The sequence below is a fragment of the Cavia porcellus genome, unplaced genomic scaffold (genome assembly GCF_034190915.1).
Source record: "Cavia porcellus strain 051 isolate PalLab524CR breed Dunkin Hartley unplaced genomic scaffold, mCavPor4.1 scaffold_2, whole genome shotgun sequence".
Taxonomy (NCBI): domain Eukaryota; kingdom Metazoa; phylum Chordata; class Mammalia; order Rodentia; family Caviidae; genus Cavia; species Cavia porcellus.
Window position 1 is genome coordinate 23324808 of NW_026947485.1, and position 23781 is coordinate 23348588.

The 23781-nt window shown below is 35.8% G+C and overlaps 1 protein-coding gene and 1 pseudogene across 2 annotated transcripts in view; both read right to left on the reverse strand.

The window, feature by feature from the left end:
* Macc1 (MET transcriptional regulator MACC1) overlaps window positions 1-23781 on the reverse strand; it is a 62018-nt gene that overhangs the window by 26836 nt on the left and 11401 nt on the right. The window lies entirely within an intron of this gene.
* LOC111756881 (U6 spliceosomal RNA) lies at window positions 916-1011 on the reverse strand (annotated as a pseudogene).

A 23781-nucleotide genomic window follows, 5' to 3' on the forward strand; every position in this document is an offset into this window, starting at 1 on the left:
GGGCATTTTTGATGGGCTGTTGACACTCTCTGATTGGTAATATATTTATCCTAACACCAGCTATTAAGTAATGTGAGTATTTATTACCTCTGGTCATTCTAACTAAATATTTAAGACTTGATGCCTGACAAGGGAAATTTCAGTTAACACTTTTCCCTAAGGAAAATGGCTGTATAGGATTTTTCATGAAGCCTGGTACATTAAAGAGTCCTAAAAAGGAACGAAAATTTCTATGATGCTTTTATGTGCCAGTACCTCAACACATTCTATCAATGCATCATCTCGTTAACATTACACGTGAAGAGGTCTATCATTTCTTTATATTTTATTGACTTTCCATCACTGACAGCCCTAACATTCAGAAGAATTATAAAAATTGTATAGCATAGCATTGCATTAGTGAACACAAATCAGAAAAAAAAAAAAAAAAAAACACTGCCTCAGAAACCACTGCATATGCAACTTAAAGAAGTGGCATGGAACATCTCCAGAAATTTCAGTCCAGAAGGAAAAGTATATAGGGCTCTCCAGAGATAACTAAAAGACAAACCTCAGGCTTATGCAAAATAATATTTAAAAAAGAGTCATAGAACTCTCAATTTTAAGAGCTTGCTACATTCTTGATACTGTGCATGGATATGCTGATTTATTACTTGTAAAACTTCTATCATTCTTTCCAGTTTAAAGACAGATAAATGGAGGCTAAGGGACTTTATATGTTCAAGAATAAAAGCTACTAACCATTACTAAGTGCTGTAGTAGAGGCAATTTTTAAATTTAAGGATACTGGAACCTAAATTGTATTAGAAATCTGTACTATGTTTCCTACCTATAGGTCAGAATTTCTCTTCCTAAAAGGAAGTGAAACTTGAAACTCTGCACTGGGATTTTTTGCTAAAGAGCCCTTTATATTTTAAAAATATGTAATGATTCACAAGTTTGCATGGCATCATTGCACACACTAATTTTCTCTGTATCATTCCAATTACCTAAGCAAGCATACAAGAAACTACAATCTTGATCTCAGAAAATCTCCCAAATTCAATGAGATCTGCAACATGAGCATGCGAGCTCTTCCTGGGACACACCCTCAGAATGGCCCCTGCTTAGTGTAACGCTCCGCTGAAATATTCAGTATATTTTGGACAAAGAACCTCATATTTTCATTTTGCATTGTGCACAGAAAATTATGTTGTTATCCTGCTTCAAAAGGTTGAGACTATATACTTTTAAAATAAGACAAACAGGGCTGGAGGTTTAGCTCAGTGGCATAAGCACCTGCCTTCAAGCAGGCAGTCGTGTGAGTTCGATCCCCGGTACCGATAAAAAGGAAAAAGACAAAAAAAAAAAAAAAAAAAAAAAAAAAAAAAGAGAGAGAGAGAGAGAAACAGTTTAAATTACAGAGGTCATGAAAAAACTGAGAAAAGCTTTATTTCAGATAAAAATATTTTATGGGTAATAAAACCGAGCTGCAGAGAGAATAGTGGAATTGTTTCATGTTCAAATTCATCCCTGGAAAATGTAGGAATCAAATTGTCACTGTTTGATTAGAAATCCCATAAGACAGAAGAAGCACATGAGAGAGACCAGTTCTACCACAGCTTTACATTCTGTCAGATTCTTCTATACCCTGTTATACAATGATAAAAATAATAAAAGCTTAGATTTTAAGGTTTTAAAACAAATACATTAAAAAACTTTGATCCTAGCTCCTAGCATTCAGTGAGAACAAACTACATTGGTCTCCAGTTCTGTAGTCCTGTCATCATGCCCCCTTCAAACAAAGGTTCTTTGAATATGGTGTACACTTAAGGCAAGAGAGAATCAGGTCCACTGGCCAAAGCAGTCCAGCTTGTTTAGACCTTACTCCATGCTTACAATCAGCCTTTGACAAATGGGTAAATCTTCTTTTGAAAGATCAGAAAGTAGTCCACAAACATAGAAGAATTTAAGAGAGCACTGTAGACTTCATATATATGTATGTGTAAATATATGTATATATGTAAATTGACAATCTTTTAACATTACCCTAAGCAAGTATAATTATTGGTAGATGTCTTTTTCATCTGAATTTCTTTCAATATTTTAATTTCATGTACATGCAGATACACACACACACACACACACATATCCACACACTCTTCCTTAGTTTATTTTTTAATATTTTGTCTTTTTGAGACAGGGTTTCAGTATGCAGTTTGAACTTAGCTTGTAGACCACACAGTCCTTGAATGCTCAGTGATCCTCCTTCCTCAGCCACCCTAGTAGTGCTGGAATTATAAGAACATGCCACCATATCCCACAACCTTCCTTTGTTTAAAAAGTTTAAAAATAATTCAAAAATACTTACAATTTTTATAACAACATGAGTTTAAACAACAAAGAAAGTGGGTACTATTCTTTAGGAAAAAAACTATAAGAAGAAAACAAGTAGATGAATTAATTGGATCACATTTTCAAAATGTTGGTAGGAAGATCAAAATAAAAATAATTTCACAAGCAATATGTTGTAAATTCCAGTACATCTACCAGCATTGAGCCACAAGTTTTGTACCCTATTTACAAAAGTAGCAACAGTTAGGAAAACACCACTAGTTAAGAGCTTTGCTGTGACCATATGCCACAAAGAAACCATTTAGCAGAGTACAGCTTTGCCAGGAGTGAACAGGAATATAAAGGATTATGCCACTCCAGGGAACATCCGTGCCCATCCTCTACAGTAAATTCAATAGTAAATCCCTCTCATGTCTTGATGTCATCCCACCCACAGGCAATTCCATCCAATCAATAGCAGCAAGCGACTATTTACCTGCCTGTCTTAATAAAAGAATACATGTCAAGTGAGTTCCCAAGTGAGTTGCTGGATATGATTCCGGTTGTGTAATGATTGACCCTAAGAAAAGTTTTCCGGGTTGTGATAGTCAAAAGGTACAAAGGTTAATTCCTGATTCAGCAGAGGTGGAACTAGAGGATTTCCAGGATAGCTACTGAGGCTGAACCCGTGAGGCCCACAGTTTCAGGGAACTGAGCCTCCTCTATTTTCTTGCACACTTCATAGTCTGAAAGACTCCTTTGCTTCAAAGAAATCCTGAGGGTGAATCATGGGTTCTCACTTATTGTTCCTGACCTGTAATATTTTTACTTTTCTTTGAGTATACATTTAGGAAAGTTACTAAACATTTCTGGGACCCTGTCTGCCATCTGTTAGAAAATAAAAAAAAAAAATTATGATTAAAGTAAATAACGCCACAATCTTCATCACGCTCCTGAAAGTATCCAATGAAATACTATGTAAAGTGGCATGACAATGTGATACTCTTTTCCTTCCTTGGTTCCTTCCTGCTTCTTATGCAGAGACCAAGTTGAAAAATGACTTTGCCAATTGAGCCCATGCCAAAGGTTCCTCCTGACTAAGACGGTTTGACACCCCAGAGGTAACTTTCCTCGTCATATGGAACAGAAGTGATCACCAACCAAAAGTGACCCTGTCCTTCAGGGTCCTTCACTCCTCACAGAAAATTTCATCATCAATTGCTATGACTCCTGCCAAAAAAGAGTACCTGAACAACAGAGGTGCCGGGTGCAGCAGAAAGAATGTTGTCTGAATAGATAAAGTTTCAAAGCAACTGAATCTGACTTGACTTCACACTTTTCAGCATCATTTTCCTAACTGATAAAAGCATAAAATACACCTCAAAAAGTTAAAAACTATGAAAATTGTGTCTCAGTAAAGCTTTTTCAAAGTAAAGTTTAAATTAAATATCATAAACCATATTATCAGTCCTTGTTCAATAAAATGTAATGGTTTTCACCCAAGGCTTCTGTATGGATGGGACTCATAATGAAGTCAGAGTGTTCTTGTCAATATTTTATGTCAATACTCTTATGGCAAATACATGTGTGTACCCACTGTTTTATTGTGGATAGACAGACATTTGATAGAAAGGTAGATGGAGACAAAAATAGATAATAGACAGAGGAAGCTATATGTACAGGATGTCTTTAATTTTATTATTTAAATTACAATTAAATTTAAATACTTAAATTGATTATATTTTCTGTTCTACTTTTAGTTATTAAATTTTAATAGAATGAGCACATTAAACACAAATAGAATTCTCCATATTGTGTTTATTTCATAAGTGACTTCGAATCTTTCCAAGAAGAAACTCTGTTCCCCTCTGTTCATTTAAAGCAGGTGGCATACAAGTCAGGAGTTGTTTTGGTCTCTGCTGAGACCCTTCCTGCTCTGTGGCAGCTGGTGGGTTCCTTATGATCAGCTGGGGAAACAGGAAGGAGGCTCAGAGTTGTACCCACAGCACCACCTGGTGCCAGGTCGGGGTCTCCCTGGACAGCTGCGCTGGGAGATGGTCTCGCTGGTTGCCTCTGACATCATTCTAACCACGTCAGTGTGAAATACTGGTTCTCAGTTGTTCCTCAGCATTGAAACCAACTTTGGTGGTTTAAAAAATCACAGATGCTCAGAAACCATCCCAAATGTCTGGAGTGGAGCCAGGTATTATTATTTTTATAAAAATCTCACAGTAGATTCTGACACATAATGCGATTGAGTTACTTAATCATAATTATGAAGTGATGACAATATGTGTACTCCACTTTGTTTTGTTTTATAACAAGCATTTTACTAGATGTGATAAAATGCATGGCAGCTCAAGATGCTCACCTTTGCAAGGCAATTCTGTCACTGACAGAAATGCATGTTGGGACATTGAGGGAGAACAGGATTAGAGTACCATAAAGGAGCACTAAATCTCTCTCTTCCCTGAGGAATGGTTCTTCCTGGTATAGTCTAAGGATCACGGCTGAGATTAGTTCTGCTCAAAGCTTTAGGGATAAGTTCTGTCTCTATCTCTGTCTGTCTCTCTGTCTCTCTGTCTCTGTCTCTCTTTCTCTCTCCTCACTCCCCCCTAGCTGGATATGTTTGGTTGGTATTTATGTCTCCTTACCTTACCTTTCTTTTCCCTTAGAATTGTAAGATCTATATGACCGTAATTGTGCTACTTAGGTAAATCCTGTTTTTAATATAATTTTTTGTTCTGTCTATAGCTTAGGCAGTTAAGGCAAAACAGCCTCTTCTACTCCAGGTAGAATTTTCTATTTCACCAAAAAAGTACATTGGGGTTGGATCCTGTGTTCAGCTAGTTATAAAAATGTGTTTTTGTCTAGTATAATGCTTTTTACAAACCTATAGCAACTAACAGGCAATCTGATGCTATGACCAGCCACGTTTCACCTTGATCTAAACAAGACAGCGTAGTCATTCCAGACATGCAGCCATTGGTTGCTTTAGAACTGACTAGGCTGGCTGAACTGACTAGCTTGCACATGATGGGGAAACTATCTCTGGAAGTGGGACTGAAAGAACTCTATACTCTGAAGGCACAGTCACACCAAACAAGCACGATCTCTAACATGGATCACTACTTCCTTTGCATACATAGATTCAATAGGCTTAGTTTTTAAATTGGTTCAGGTGTGTGATTTCAAAGAAGTAAGTTGACAAATGGTCAGATGGATAAACAACATAGCATTCAGCATTAAAGAAGAACATCTGGCATAGCTCATAAACTCTCATAGAGGTGGAATGACTAAAACTCAATGACACTGCACACATGCAGTATGTATCTAAAGATAAAAGAGTACCAACAGGACTTGTCAGTGAGCAAGATGGCAGATAATTTGCAATAATCATGTTAAGATTTCTATCAGCACCTAGAAGAGTTTAATATATTTCAAGGAAGAAATGTGAAATTCTTTAAAATTTGGGAGTTAAAATAAAATGAAACTACCTGTTTGAATTCAAGTGTGAGGGAGAAAATTTAGAATAGTCAGATAATTATCACATCACCAACAAAACCAAGACTTAAAAATGTGACAATGTAAAAAATTGCTAAGAAATTAGTGTGTGCAAAAACTCATGATGCCTCATGAGTATACAAATATATAAAACCTACAGAATTTTTAATAGGGTGAAATACATCTCTCAAAAAATCTTTCAGTGTTTTATATATGTAGTTGAAAGGACCATTTTCTTAATATATGTGATAAACTATTATCAAAAAAGAAATATAAAGCATCTAATAAAAGAATGCAAGTATTGTGTATGTATCTCTGAGTGTGAATTAGCATTTATATTCATGTATTCATATATATGTATGAATTGTATGAATTATTTAGTTTAAAACATTTTCACTTGTATATCAACAGTTTGTTATATGACTAATTTTTACAAAATATTTTACATTTTGTTCAAAATTAAACAGTAATACACATATTATATTATCATATAAAATATATTTTAATAATGTTATATTAAACTTAATAAATTTTTATGAATATATCCAAAATATGCACACATATTTACTCAGCTTTGGGCTTTTTCTTTTCAATGAACTATCAGTTATAAAATATGACAGCAAGGACAGATTACAAAAAAACTTTGATCAAGCAATGTGTAATAAAATACTGATTCTAGATTATTTACAATGGTGGCTGTATCTAACATACAGTATATAGTAAGCTGGCAGACTTTCAAATGTATTATAAAATCAGCATTTCACATAATTTAAAATGTGCTTTTATGATGATACACGTATGCTTATATTTGAATATTAGATTTTTAGTAGCTGTGGCAGTGGTAACCTTTGAGAAAAGTTCGATATACCACTTCAGTTTTTGCTCACAAACTCTGTCATTGTCTTTAATCTTGAAATTGCATATTTTTTATTTATTGTTCTTACCCTTTTTAAATTTATTAGCATGATTCTTGGCCCCAAGGATAAAATCTGATGCTAATAAGTTTGCTCACAATGAAACTGGTCCTGCTGTAGACTGATTCCTTTCAAATATGTGTAACATGGCAGAGATTATGCTGGAACATGGATAAAAATCATCTGAGCAGGAGCTTCAGGGGAAAAGCAACTCTCACAGAGATCAGTGTTAGAATCAGACTCTACACCTGACCTTTCCTATGTCCTCCAGTGTTAGAATCAGACTCTACACCTGACCTTTCCTATGTCCTCCAGTATTTATGAAAGTTAGAGAAATTCACAGATGAGAAACAGTGATGCAGTGTTATGGCTGGATTAAGTAATGTGCCAAAGTTCAAAACTCACAACTAATGACAACTGTGCCACATTCAGCTCCAAATCCAGGCTTCTTCACAATGCTGTTAAATTCTTACTTTCCTTTTTCTTTCTTTCTTTTTTATTTTTTTTTTTTTTTTTTGTTTTGTTGTTGTTTTGTTTTGGTACTAGGAATCAAACTCATGACCTCGCGCTTGGCAGGCATGTGCTGGGCCGCTGAGCTGACCCCAGCCCCTAACTTCTTACTTTCAAGATGGAGATAAATTAATGATTAACACGAAAGATTAGCTTTTAAAAAGCTATTTTTAAAAATGCCTTTACCATAATGGTCCAGCAATCACATTCCTGGGAATAAATTCCAGGGAAGTGAAAACTTAGGTTCATGCAAAAACCTTTATATAATTACTCACCACAATAATCCATATATAATTGTTTAATAGCCATGAACTGGAAGGAACCAAAAGGTTCTTCAGTGAGTAAATGATTGAATCAGCTATGAGGTATCCATACCATAGACCACTCTTCAGCAATAAAAAAGGATAAAACTGGTGTCTGTAAAGCAACTGGGATGTCTTAGACATTATGCTACACGAAAAAAAAAAATTCACATTAAGGTCACACATTGCATATATTTTACATGACATACTGTAAATGACATAATTCTAGAAATGAAGTAGAGATCAATGTAGCGCTTAGCAGTAGATATTTACAGAGTGTTAATATTTGGTTCTCTCAGTGTTTATAATTATAGATCTATTTTCTATGGGTTATAGTTGTATATTACTGGTTCTAAAGTTATGTTAGTATCCAGTTTGTCTTTGACACTATTGCTGATTTTATTGCTATTGCTAAAGTGACAGAGTTGATGTTATTAATTGATTTTCTTTGTATGACAATATCTGGATTACCTTTGTGTGATTACCAATACTGCGTGAATAACAATACCAATACCCACAGGATTGAGTAATAGGCCAAACGCACTGCAGCGTCTCCCAGAATGTATCACTGAAAAGCAGACACTAATTGAAGAGCAACAAAGTCTTCCATTATAATCAGCCTGCAAACCTCAGCACAAACAGATCAAAATGAAACACAACAAAAATTTCAACAGAAACACAAGAAGACAAGGCAACAAAGTTCATCCAAAAGCTCCCAATTTCCCCAAAACTGATCCATTGGGAATCGAGGAAGAGGAAATCAAAAGCCATGCAACTGGATCATTCAAAAGAATAACAGAAGAGAATAAAAAATTTTAAAAATCATCCATAAGGGGCTTGGTGAGCTTAAAGAATATATAACTAAACAGATAATGCACTTAATAAACCAAATAATCATGTGTTTATACAAAACACAAATAAAAAGCAAGCTGAGTTAAACAAAATGCCAGTCTAGCAAAGAGTTAGAGTCAGTGAAAATGCCTTCTATTGAAAGTATGGGTGACAAAAACTACCAAAGCGAGAACAGGGTCAGACCAAGAAGATCAAGCTGCTGTCAGAGACCAGTCATTCAAAAATACCTTAAAAATATCATGAACAAAAAGACTTCATCATCCTGTAATGATTTGATTAGTTCTATAATATGCAATAAGTATATAAAGTGGGTGAAGATAGGGACAACTATTTGTAAGAAGCTAGAGACAGATAATGAAGATCTCCAGTGGACTTGCTTTGAAATCTGTATTTCTTTAAATTGTTTTTTTATTTTTTTAAATGTTCTGTTCTGTTTTGATATGGTTAATCTTACCCTCTTTGAGATGTAAAACAAATGTGTAGGACTGATAATCACATTACGGAGCTTTTGTTCGATCATAGAGCAGAATGGTTTGTAGGGTCACTTTTTTGAATGTCATTCTAAATACCCAATTCTATAACCTGAACAGCTATTTCGAAGATGACAATTTGTAACTTATCAACCGGCAATTTCTTGCCTTTTGTTTGTCTGTAATTTTGTATTATTTCTACCCTTTTTTTTATCTCCATGTATTTTTTTTTCGTTTCCTTTTCTTTAAATAAAAAAAAAATATCATGAACAGAACATGAAAAATGTATCTAATAGCTACTAGATGACACAAAGGAGACTGATCAAAGATTAAATGGAATTAGTGAAAAAATCAGAAGGTGGCACAAATGGCACAAAAACCTCTTTACAGAAATAATAGAAAAAATTTGAGATATGGGGAAAGATTGTAATATACAGATAAAATAAAAAAAGATAAATAGCTGAGATCAGAAAAGAATCTCTCCATGTATATCACAGGCAAAATTCCAGATGTCTAACATAAGGACCAAATCTTAAAAGCTGTATAAATGAATCACTTATAAAGATAAACTCATTTGAATTACAGCAGACTTCTCAGCACAAATATTAATGGCCAGAAGAGCTTGAAGTGAATTATTTCAAGCTTTAAAAGAAAACAAAACATTTCAAACCTGGACTCGTATCATATGTCCTGCAAAACTGTCTAAGAATTGACGGAGAAGTAAGGTATTTCCATGTTAAAGGACATCTTAAAAACTTTATGACCACCAAAAAAGTACTCCCCTAAATTCTAAGTAATATTCTGCAAAGAGACAATGAAGCTAACAGTGACAAAATGCCTACTAGAATGAATACACATTTACAGTATTAAGAAGAGTTCATATTACTATTCTCTAACACAAGTTAGAGACTTCATAACCAAGCCAATGAAACATTAACAATGAATATACAAACATTACAAAAGAGAAAATTTATTATATATAAAACTTTCATCATACTCTTAATGAAGAGGAAAATAGAGTTAATTTTATATAAGCCCGGCAACTAGCTACTCCCCTGAGCAGACTTGTGTCCTGCCTCCACTAATACCAGATATATATTTCCTTTACCAAAACCAGCTGTACCCTGAACTTCTTGGTTCCCACAGTTTCCAGCTTGACCCCACCCTGAACCTGTATGCTCCCCATAACTGCAAGCTTGCCCAGAATTCAAACTTGTCTTAGTATGCAACATACATGATGTAGTTTTCTTCTAGGCCAATCAGTAATATAGTAAGGTAAGATGTAACCAATCAATAATCACCAAATACTCCACTTCTGTACTTCCTGCTTGTAAGCCCCATATAAATCTTAGAACACCAGAGATTGGGACCTGATACTTTGGGAATAAAACCTTGTGAGGCCTGTTAATATTAAATAAATCTGCCTCCAAATCTTGGGTGACATTTCACTGTTCCCGTTTACTGCTGTATTAACAAATCCAAGAAAATAAGTGACTGCTAAGGAATTGCTGCAAAGTCTAGGTAGTTAAATATAAAGTAAATTTATAAAGGCCAATGATAAATTAATTAGATAGTGTAATGGAAATTTTTCATTAAGTAACAATGTATATGAAATAGAATATCTATGAAAACTAATGTTGCAAATTTTACATGAAAAGAAAGTACATGGGACTTTGTAAAAGTCCACATTTCATAAAGATGTCAATTCTTTCAAATTAAATCTAAAAGAAAAAATTCTATTTGAATTTGACTAGTATAGTAGGCTGAGTTTTAAAATAACCCCAACAATTTTTAACATCTAATCCCTTCCTTTGAGTGAGGATTGAATCTATTATAATAAGATGCGTCATGTGCAATCATGCTGCATTGTATGACGAAAGTCAAGTTATTGAAGGGATATCTGCCTTAATCAGGGGGACCCTTTAAAAGTAGAAGTTTAGGGACTTTTAGGGAAAAATACAGAAGCTGACTGGCCAGAAACCAGGATTATAATTGCAAGAACTAATGTTGGACAGCGAAAAAAAAAAGAATATGGAAAAAATATTTTTTACCAGACCCCTCGGAGAAGAATTTAGGCCAACTAACACCTTGAGTCTGGCCTTGGATACCTTTAGCAAATGAACTCATCTCGTTACGACAGACTCCTAGAAGAACAGTGAGCTAACAGATGGTGATTGTTTCAAGCCTCTAAATTCGTGGCCATTTCTTTTATAGAAATAGGAAGCTAATACAACTAGATGATTCTAAAACTTATCTGCAGCAGAAATTACTCACAACTTATACTTTTAAATTTTCATTCTTGTTCTGTCCACACCCTGCCTCCCCATAATATTACAATACAATTATGCAAGTCTGGAACTTTCACTACCTGATTTTTTTTAGTACTGTTTCCCACCCTGTTTGTTCCCATTTGCTGCAATCTGCATAGATTTTATCATTCAACATTGTAATGACTTTTGTTCCTCTCTCAAGCCCAGTTGACCATATTGATCTGCAAAACTCCAAGTCTGATAGCCTCCCACTCATTGCCTAGTGCTGAAATTACCTGGAAATACACACGACCAAAATCTCAGCTATCCTCAAGGAAGAACACATCAAATCTCAGCCCATTGGATTTGACCATCTTCTCACTCTCCTATCTCTTACTTTTGTTTCACTTACAGTACTTCTTTTATTTACAAGTAAAACTCTTGCTAACTAGTTTGCTAACAAATGAGGGAGGGAGAGGAGTGAAGAAGAGGAGAAATTGGAGGAAGAAGAGGAAGAAGAGACTGAAAGACTTTTTGTGAGTACTAAGAATTGAACACAGGGCCTTCACACTGAGCCATGCATCTGCTCCTTTATTTCATTTTTATTCTATTTAGGGTCTGACTAAGTCACTGAGTTGTCAGAAAAGAATTTTTATAAACTTCCAGCCCAACTGGCAAAAATTCTCGCATCTATATCTGTATAATTTTGTTCGTGCTATTTCTTGAGTACTTGCTCATAGGAATGTTCCACAGAGAGGGAAAAAATAATTCAGCTTTTTGTATGTTAGAGACATAAAAGATACCTGTGATTTATGGTAAAATATTTCGCCATTTAAACAGCCTTCCCTTAATCCCTTAATTAGAATGATTGTTTTTTCTCTTCATATTGTAGTTTTTCAGCAATAGTGATTAAAGTGTTTGAAAAAAGTCAACATTTTTCCCTTCGAGCAATCAATGATATCTTTTTTATGACTTATTATAGCTATCAGTTCAACTAAAAGTCAAAGGAAACTGAAGAAAAATCTTTAATAATTAATAGTTCATATTATTTTTAATGGTATATACTTTTTTAAAAGATGTATCATAATAAGAATGTATAATTAAAACCTTAGAGTACAAGACCTAGAACCAGGACACCCTGAACTTGAATTTAGGAATCCAGCAGGAGGCCCTGTGATTTGCAAAGACCTTTTCTTTCTCCTCCTGAAAGTAGAATGCATATTACTTTTCAAATTCCTGCCAAGATTGTGAATGGTAAACAGTATCAGTCCTTCCTAAGAGAAAAGAAAACGGAATCTGAATTGCCAAGAAATGGTTATTTGTATAGAGACTTACAATTTGCTATTTAAGAACTCATAATAACAAAGCACTCATTTAAATTATTTCAATAACTTAAGTCACTTATCTATTGCAAGCCTTTAGAAAGCCATATTAAAATATTTGCTTTTTGGAAACATGTTTTCTGGCATTCAAATAATATGCTATATAAGCACTGAATTCAACTCAATTAAGGAGACATAAACCAAATGAAAGTGGTATGTAATCATGAGAAAGGCACATTGAAATAAGGGTGGCTCTTACAGATGGGTTCTATGTGCAAGGTAAAAATGTCCAGAAGTTAGAAAGAGATGATCTAATGTAGATTATCTTACATCTGCAGGAACTAATAACAGGTAGCAATTTCTGGACATACTTGGCACCAGGTAGCATCCCAGCTGCTTTGCTCTAACCCTCACAGCACAGTTACGGGAGAGGTAACATTATTGTCTACATTTAACAGTTGGGGAAGCTAAACTACATAAATGTTAATTAACTTACCTAACTTCATGTGGGTGGGAAGGAAAGGAAGCAGGAGCAAAATTCCAAGAGTCGAGCTCATGAGTCTATCTCTCAAGACTGAACATGGAGCCATGCGTAGATAACGTTGTTGGCCCCTAACACAGGAAGTCATAAGGTAGCTTTTCCAGGGAAATTACTACACTGCAAGCACAGAGTGACCACCCAGTGGTCAGAACTACTGTTAATCCCATAATTTAATTGTTCCAGCTCAGTATAGCCAGCTTGTTGACTCCCAGGTTGCTTTCTTTCTTAACTTCTTCCTATGGTTTTTCCATAACTTCTCATAATCCCATATTTTTGAGCCTTATATAGTGAAAAGGACCAGCTAACTAGGATGTTTTCTGAGTTTTTGTACATAAGTAAGAGGTATTTGCCACCAGCAACTTTCTAAATGGTTTGGGTAACTTTCAACAGAAAAAATGGTCCAAAAATAGAGTGATTGCTAAATTATCCTAAGTAGTTAAAAACAACAGCAACAAAAATGAATGACTTTTTAATCAACAGAAAATAGGCTGTGTGTATTTATGACTTTGGTCAGGATGGAGTGCCATAGAAATGCAATATCGTATTAATAAGAGGAGGTTAAAAAGTAAAATAAATAAACAAGAACCAAACATATTAAAAAGAAGATCACTGTCCTTAAATCCACTAGGACTGTCATTTTAACACTACACAGAAACTTTGCAAAAATTCATAAAAGAATAAAAATATCAAAGGATTGGTTTGAGAAACTTACATTATAGTATTTGGGGGGAATAATGAGTTTATTAAGATTCCTTTGGGAATATAACAGCAAGAGATGGAGGGATTAGGGAAAGAGGAAAAAGGTAGGGGATGTAAAAAGAATTAGGGTGCTTTATATGGATGCATCAGCTCCTCAGGATGAATGTAACAGTAGGTACTGCAACCATGCAATAACAAAACAAAAATGGAAAAATTAAAATTAAAAAAAGAAAGTTAAAATCCCAGAAAAAAATAAAGTTGTTTATCTCTGTACAACTTTACTACCTAAGTAAATTAGTGTAAATATCCTGTAATATAGAAATTCTTGAGTACACTGTTAAAATTTTCCTTAAAAACTGAGAAAGAAATATGCTAAATTAACAGGAAATAAATTCATCTGGGCCAAACTGAAGGAAGTCTGTGAAGGTTTTCTAAGTGGTTTACAAATCTGCTGTTTAGATAGCATGTACATAGTTTTCTCCTTCAACCATAAAGCCAACTGCAGTGTGAAAGGCCAAGAAAACCTAGCCAAATAGCTTTTAAATTCTACCTTTGATAATTCTAGACCAAAGTAGAGACCAGCTATAAAAATGGACACAAAACACACACACACACACACACACACACACACACACACACACACATGCACACATATACACACAAAAACACACAACACACACAGAACAGGATGAATCGGGGAACTTAACCTCTCGCTTCCATAATCAAATACCATAGAGAGGTAGCTCAAACACAAATGGGCAGGTTCAAAAATCTAAGATTAGAGTGCCAGTTTCTTTGTGAGGATGCTTCTAGTTTAAAAAAACAATGTCATCTTCTTGTATCCTTGTATGGAGAATAAGAGCTAGCTAGCCCTCTGATTTTTTCTTCTAAGGAACTTATTCTATTTTGTATTCTATTCTATGAGGGCTTCTCCTTCCCATAGGACCTAATTACTTCCCAAAGACCTCAGCTCCCAATTGTATCATATTAAGATTCGGGTTTTAATGCATAAGTGTCGGGAACATACAGACATTCAGTTCATAATAGAGCTTGATTCAGGAAGTATGCAGGTTTTTCTTATTTGTATCTTTCCATACTCCCATCTCTGTCACCTAAGAGGACCCTGATTCCTACTTTTGTGTCAGTAGTGCCCTCATCAGACATTTCTACTTCTCTCCCAGGGCTGTGTTTTCTGACACCTTTTCATGTCAGGTAAGGCCTTGTTAACTAGTTCTAGCTAACAAGATGTTAGTTTCATTGCTGGAAGGACATGTAATTGTCATTGAGACCTTTCAAATGCTTTCTGATATTTTCCCCTGGAACAAGTAATGTTTAAAATGGGTTCTATTCCATTAGGATAGTTTCCTTAGACATAACAAAAAGAAGTTCCACCACAACCCCCAAATAAAAACTGGCAAGGGAAATGGCGCATGAGCAAAAATTAACTTTGATATTTATGACATTGATATTTGGGGAGTTGTTCTCTTAGTCAATACCACTCTGCATTTTGTCTCCAATTTTATAAGCAATAATCAATTTAATAGGGTATTATTTTTAAATTTTGTATAATACACAGGTTTTTAAGAAGAAAAAATTATAATAGCCTTAAGTTTTAAAATTTTAATGTGCTTTTACATTAAAATTTCATAAATTCCAAATGCATATGGCAACTTTCAGTATGCAAAGTGGTATTACTAGAATTAGTTTTTAAATCAACAAATTAACTTTCAAAATAACCACAATAATTCAATTTTATGGATGATATTGCTCGGATCAAATTAAGTTATCACTAGAACATAAATAAGGCATCGATACAACTCAGACAGTACTTTGAGCCCAGTGTACAGTGCCTAGCAAGCACTGTAGGATGGCTCAATTTTCCCAAAGATTCCTGTAGTAAAACTTACACAGATCTGTTCCTTTTAGAATGCACCGTCACATTATTTAGCATTTTCAAAACCAAGATGAATTATTTTTGTATTACCTAACCTTGTCTTTGTTATTCTGAGCTCATTAGGTTGGTTCACATTTGTACCCACTCACTTACATGAGTGTGCACATTCTCAAAAGGTGGTCAGGCAAGATGAAACAGATGAAAGTACCCCAAAATGAATAGCAAAACTTTATAAAAACCCCAAAGTATGTAGGTTTCCAAAAACTATATTGTCTATCACCTGTTTGAGTAATGCTGTGTAAGAGAATTAAGGTGCCTCACAGCAAGAAAGAAAACTAGATAATCCCAAATTTTCACTCTTATCTATTTGATAACTAATGAATTTCTAGATTCTCTTGAGGCTTTCTGTCCTTCTTCAGACTTCATTCTCTGAAGATGAGGATTTGAATAGCCAGTTCCTTACATAGCTGTTATCACTGTTAAGCATTTGACCTCCGGGCTCACAAATGCTGACAGTCCCCGGAAGAGGCACCTAATTCAGCCTGGCTTTGAGGAGTAAGCTATTACTTGACTGAATCCAATTTACTTAAGTACAGTCTTGAATTCCAATTTACTTAATAAAAAAGAAGGATGTGCATGAATATACATAAGTGGAATGCTAAAAATAAAAAGACAATTCTCAAATCTGACATAAGAATATGCCCATTAGAGCCACAGGAGCCAAGATAAAAGGCTGTTAAAACTTAAGACTATTTTATACATTTGTGCACATATATTATGCCATACTAATTTTACCTGCTAGTTATCAAAGATAATTATAATCATGTCAAAATGTTTAATTTTGAAATTTTTTCATTTTTCTTTATTCAAAACATTTTGATCTTTACCCCAAATTCAAGGCTAGCCTGGGCTACCTAGAAGTTCAAGGTCAGTCTGAGCTCATGCAGTGAGCCCCTGTCCTAAAAATCATTCCCCTCCAACTTTTCAATTCTAATTTTTAATTATTATTTAGTGTGTGGATGCTTAATAGGCACAGATTAAAAAATTGTTATCTGATATTGATACTAAATAAAATTCTTTCTCAATACAGATTTTGCAGAACTGGAAAATTAGTATAAGAGCCAAGGCCTAATAGAGATTCCTTCATGTTGATTATTTTATTCAAAGATAATTGGCTGTGCTTTTTTTCCATTCCCAAAGCCTGAGCAGATAATTCTAAAACATGAAAATTCTGGCTTCATCACAGCTTCTAAACAACAACAAAGATGAAATTTGTTGGTTATTATTAAGTCAAAAGAAATAAAAGCATTTTGATTGCAAGTTTTTTCTCCCAATTACAACCAAAATTTTTGGTTCTGAGAGTCTGCCTGTGAACTATTAATGACCCATTGATCAGTGGATATGATACTGTGACTTCTGCTGCTACAAAATTCAATCTGGCACTGGCAAGAAAAATAAATGTTACTCCTAAGAATTCCTGCTTTCTGTGGGGTGAAAATAGTCATTTCTTGCAAAACACAATCACTGCTACATAGCCAGAGCCTATAAATAAGTGAAAAAATATCAAAAACACAGAAAATAATGCCATCATTGATGAATGGCTTTCTCATATGAACACCTTTCTGTCACACCAGCTAAAGTAATCTGAGCATTCTTCCTTAATGGACATTTTACAGCTACCTGCAAATAATTGACAGTGACATAGCACCTACCACATTACTCAACATTCTATAAGAAAAATAGAAACCACAAGAGATATTTCAAGCAGAGGGGATTAGTTACAAAATGTTTAGCAGACTGAGCAAAAAATACAGCATGTGAACTCACTCAGCTATTAATACCTACAGGAAGCAGCTACTCTCTCCAGAGCCAGGAAAATGAAAGGGAGGAGGTGTAGAAACCTGGAGGCCACTTACGAATGCACTCTGGATGATTCAAGAGACCCTGGAGAAACAAAGGGACCTCTCTGTTAGGATTGGGAGCATGGATGAAGTGGCAGTCAGTTAAGTGGCAGTCAGAGTAAGACATGTTGCACACCACTGTGCCACCACAGCCAGCTCTCTTGTCTGTTGTTGAAACTGAGGAGGACTTGAGCTCTGCAGGAGCAGAAGTCACCAAAAGGTGCTGCCTACAGTGCTGAGAGAGCCACGTGGGCGCCACTGGGCAGGAACTGGGGTATCTGATGTGGCATCAGAGCTGGACTCAAGCAAGAGTTCTGTGCTAGGGCACTGGAACTAGAAGATCCTCGAGTCTCAGGGTCACGCTGCTGCAGGAGGGGCCAGGAAGCTGGACACAGGAAATGAGTCACTTCCCCTCGTCTTCATTTTTCATTCTCTTTCCAGAAACTCATTGGGGAAATCTAACTGAAATCTGGCTGGCAATTAAACCATGGAATGGTGCTCTGAAGAGATCAGAAACCTACCATGCAAAGAAGAGCCCCGAAGGAAAGGAATGGACCCCAAGGGCCAACAGGCAAATGGGTGCTGCAGCTGCTATCTTCAGGGCCATTTTTTTCTGGACTATTTATCTCACAAGACTATGGGTGGTATTGTTCATAAAATTATTACATCTTTTGTTATCTTACTAAAGAAACAATGATAAATAAAATGGCATAAATACAAGATGAGGATACAACAATGTAAAACATAGTGAACCAGTGACTTTAAGCACTGAAGACATTTAGTTCAGCGAAGGTATATTTAGGAGGTTTATGCAAATTATAAAACAACACTATAGACTTCTGTTCTTACATTTATGAAATCATACATGGTTTTATTTAAATCTTTATTATTCTGTTCATATCCCAGTATATCATATGGTCGAGCAGATACTTTTTTAAAGAAGTACATGGTCAGGGGAAAATAGAGGCCCGTGCTAAGTTGGAGGTGGCCTCTAATTCTTCATTACCACCCTTGAGATTTTCTAGAATCTTGAGTGTCCATAGAACTAATAAAACACAGGGAAAGAAATGTTCAGGGATTTCCAAAGCTAGATCAAAATTCCTTGCAGCTTCTCCCTGAATTCTCTTTGAAGACTTGGACCAAATAGAAGCAGCAACCTTTAAAGAAGTTTAACTGCCCCAAAACTGCCATGCTGGGGAGACCACATATAGTTTTTATTGATAGTTCCATCTGAACCCCAAGTTCTAATCTTGTCCTCCAAAGTGCCAGATATGAATGCAAATCCCTTTCATACCTCCCAGAGCAGTCCACATTCAAACTGGGCTCTAGAGGCAAGGTGATAAACAGGAACCAACTAGTCAGTCCTTACCTAAACCTCTCTGCCACTAAGTGATAAAATACAATAAAGTCATTGTTTTGAGACTCAAGTTTTGGAGTTATTTGGAGTATATTGCTATCGATGCAGCAATAGATAGATAATGAAATGTGACTGTTCAAATAATGAAAGAAATGCATATAAAGACAATGTTTTTGTTAAATGTAACTGTTACTATGGCTTAACTAGCTAAAATAAATTATAAATCATAGTACTTGTGAAACTTCAAAGATGATACATTCTCATTTCTTACTGATGACAGTTACTGCAGCACTTGAGGAAACCTGCCTGGCAATGTGAATCTGAGACCAGTGGACCTATAGCTTCTCACAGGGAGAGGCCCCTTTACATTAGGAGGTTCCCTGCCAGTTACAATAATTCTGCATTCTTTTTTTCAAGGAGCACCACCCAATACATTGAATAAACTTGAGATTCCACAACATTGACTATCTCTCTGGAGGATATACAGTATCTTCTGTAAGAAAAGCATTCAAAAGAAAGGGAGGGACAGCAGAGTTTAAAAATTTCTTTGTCAAAACATTATGTGTCATTGGAAAATAAAACTAAAAAATCCAGTTGTTCTGTAATAGATAGATACTTGAATCATAAGCCATTAATTTAGGACATGATGTCATCTTTCTTGAAAAGAAGTTACAAAGTTCAACACCATGAGGAGCCGTTAGAAAAAATTCTGTATGGAAAAGCTCAACTGGAAAGAGCATATAAACTATGATGACAAGTTTTAAAATGTAATGTTACAGAGAAGAGCTAGCAGGAAATTTGGAGAAGCGAAAAACAGTTATGTTGGGGTGATGGTCATGAGATGAAACTTTATTCTTCATTTTTTTAAGATTCTTATTTCTTCTCTAATTTACATCCCATTTCAGCCCATAAGCCTGATACGAATGGTCTCAGAAATCAGCTTCAGAGGTTCCATGAGAGATGTTTCCTGAAAGTTGCAGGTAAATTACAGGGATTACTGTAATGTCCAAGCTAGAGAAGGTAGATGTGATCATGAGAATCACTTCTGGCTTTGTGACACATAATAGGGGAAAATAAACTTGTAATTAGGAAGGTAAGTTCAGACACTTGGGGGGAGTTTGGCATCTTTCTGTTCCCTTTTTGCAACATGAATTGTAAAGTGAAGCCAATAGAGGCCAGAAATCAAAAAGTCAATATGATCTCCTCATCCTGTATCTGTACACAAAAATGTACAACTGTGCATGCATGCACAAACACACACACACACACACACACACACACACACACACACTCCTCCATATACACACTCCTTCAAGTGGACACATTTAAAGAAAGCTTTCCCTGTTTTAATGACAATTAATTGTTAATGTTGTAGAGTGTGACAACAGAAATAGCAAGATGACTGGTCTAGTTCTAGATTTGCTGCCAGTATTTCTGTGACCTGCAGAAGCTCCTCGTAGTCTGAGAACCCTCATGTCTCCATCAGTAAAATAAGGGGCACATGGTCACAAAGGAACTATGGTCCATTTAAAAAGAAAAAAAATAGAGAAATAGTGGGTGTGGTGGAATTCACCTGTAATCTCAGCACTCGAGAGACCAAGACAAGAAGATCACCACAAATTCAAGGCCATCTTGGGCTACATAGTGAGTTCAAGGCTAGTCTGGACTGCATAGCAAGACCCTCTCTCAATAAAACAAAACAAAATAAAAATAAGAATATATGTGAGGTCATGCTGTTTGGAGTGGTTTGTATTTTTTATATCTCAATTTTATACCATGGAATGTTGAAGATGATGAAATTTTAGGTAACAATTTAAGTGACAGAAAGAAATTCAGTTTAAGTAATGAGAAAGAAATGGAAGGAAAAGCGAGTTCAGATACATAGCTGAGGGGTGTCAGCAGGGTGGGAGCCTAGGTTTATTCTCTTCCTCCAACACAGAAAATAGTACAGCAATTCCCTACCACAGTCTTTCTTTGTAGTTTTTCTTGGGAGACATCCCATGGAAAGGCAATTTAATTCACCTCCCCCGCAGAGGTATGAAGAGCTTAGCTAATCTGGACCTCACTCTGATTGTACCTTAAAAGCTCCCGCCTGGCTCACCCTGAAGTTGACTAAGCCCACCTCCATGTCTGAAGCTTTTCCTTACAAAGATGTGCTGTTAATCATATATGGAAATCACATTTTTTGTAAAACTAATCAAGGATCCTGCCTAACATTGTTCCTCACACACAGCTGTATGCAAATCATTCTAGAATTCAGGAATAGGAAAAAATTCTTAGTGTTTTTCTATTGTTAAATATCTAGTACTTGCCTTAAATTCTTACTAGGCTACTAGGGAAACTAATGTTGAGTTGTGTAGTGATTTTCCACTTGTCTGATTTTTTTTCAATTTGTTTGATATAACTAACCCATTTCCTCAACTCACCGTACCTTGTTATTATAATAATGCTATCTATTGGTTGAAATGATTTTCAGTTTTATTGAGTATGCGTATTCATGATTAAATACATCAAGTCTTATTTGGGAAAGGCAATGTATATATATATAAATTTATGTAGATATGTGTATATGTGTGCATGTATAGTGCACTTAAAATATATTATTAGTGGTCATACGGAATCACATCTTTAGAAATAGTATGGTTAACACATTGTGTCAGCTTCAGAAGTTTAGCATTTTAACTGAGAGACTCAGCAGGGAGCCAGGGTCCCTATTTTGTAAATATCCTCATCCAGTGAAAAAAGAGGGCGCAGAGATTTTGCTACATCTGCCCTGGAATGGGGGTGACCTGTGTACAATATAAAGCGATAAGAGGCTCGTTCCCCCGTTTTGCTCTGGCTGCTGCCTTGAAGTGTTGCCATGCCACCCGGCTTTGGAGCCAGCTGATTATGGACTGAAACCTCCACAAACAGTGAGCTAAATAAACCTTTATTTCCTTCATTTTGAGTGTCAGGTGCTTTGTCCCAGCAGTGAGAAAAATGTAACCAAGACAAGAAGTGAAAAAGTAACAGTAATTTAACAGCATGGCTTCAAACACATATCTATCACAATTGGAAAATCTTTGTCTTCAAATGAAATAGAGCATAAAACTTAATGAGCATGATTGAAATGCTAAACAAATAAAAACAAAGTTCTTCTGTCAGAAAAATAGGAGGAGGGAAGCTTCCTACTTCTCTTCTGACCTTCTGGCTTCACTTGAGCAACAGTAGAGAGCCTGAAAGACACTCAGAGTCCTTCCGATGGTCCATTGCAATACATCTAGTCAATCTCAATCATCTTTTTTCAGAAAATATGGGGGGAAAGTGGTTTTTAGCACAATTTAAATTGTGGATAAATACACATTAGAGACCAGGTTACCATCAGAACTCAGATATCCTGAGTTCCAGGTGTTTCTTTTGATCCAAATGGAAAGGCCCATCTGTACAGTGTCTTAAAATTACAATGATGATCCACGTATGGTGGTGCACACATGGAGTCTCAGCACACAGGCGAGTACACTGAAAAGATTGCTGCAAGTTGGAGGCCAGCCTGAGCTACAGAGTAAGGTCCAGTCTCAAAAAAAGCAAAACAAACAAATGGAAAATTAAAATGGTGACCTACTAAAACTTTTGAGCAGTTTGTAATTTTATTTAAGATTAAAGAGGTTCTAAGATTTCCTTAAATGCAACAAGGCCACAAACACTAATTTATCTCAAGTCCAGCACTGATTTTGCTCTTCCTAGATCTGGGTAGAGCAAGGGGCTCCCTCTCTTCCTTTCAAGTCTGTTTTCAACTCATTCTGCCTCTTGCCTCTTCCCTAGGAATCGCCAAGAGATGAAATTTCCTAATCCCCACCACCACCACCAAAAATCACTGGTTTTCTTCTGTATTAAATACACTAAAGATAAAGACTTGTGGAATCTTAGTGACAAGTTGCTTCTCTGCCTTGGACATTTTAAACGTTCACCTGACTTAACGTTTTAACATTATTCACATGAAGTTCTTTGTCCATTGAGTAGAACCTAAACATACTTTTATACCTACCCTCAATAAACTAAGGACTGAAAAAACCTAGGAGGGTGGTTTATTTCACAAATGGCTCTGGAAAAAGGGTAAGAATAAAATGTGTTTTTATGATACACAAATATTTCTAACAAACTTTGGATAAGACTATGGAAGTCTGAAGATGCCACATTTCAAAATCATGATTGTGCTCAATTTTAGTTAAAACACAAAAATTTGAATCAAATGTTTTATCACTGAAGCAGTAGAATTCACATGATGGTTTTTAGGACAAACATTTCCAAAATAGTGGCTGGTAGTTACCAGTTTTATTCCTTATTTTGTCCTCCAGAAACTTGTCTGCGCCATTACAGAACCAGTCTCAAACTCACAAGAAGAAAACACCACCCCCTAGTGGTAAAAACCTTACACAGCAGAGAGGTAAGAAAAAGATTGGCTTCCTGCTACCATACTGATAAAGCCAAGTGGAGCGAACAGCAAAAAATCCTGATTTCTGCGTTATCAATACATCTCAAGAGGCCCTCTGGAGGTCCCTAAGGGGATCTGATAACTGCGATATGGAAGAGAGTGGCGGGAAGAGAACTAAAACATTGCCTAAGAGATATGGATCAAAGAAATGTCTGCTCATGGGTTAGAAAAATCTGGCACTAATTAAACAAGTGTCTGAGTAAAGTCCCAGGGGCTTTTCTGAACAGGAATTAAGCATCAGGTCCAAAGGCAGCATGGGAGATCTTAGGAAGGATAAGGAGTGCAGCATATCAAGTTAGTTCGGGAAGTAAACAGTGAAGACAGCTGCATTGCCAGGGGAAGGAGTTTAATGGCTGTTGGTCTATTAGTGACTGAGAGGGGATGAAAGGGCACCAATTGCCTGAGTGTAGGCATTCAGGGTAATCCAGGCAAGTAAATATTTTGCCCAGGCTCCACTCTTCAGCTATTCAATTGTGTCTTGA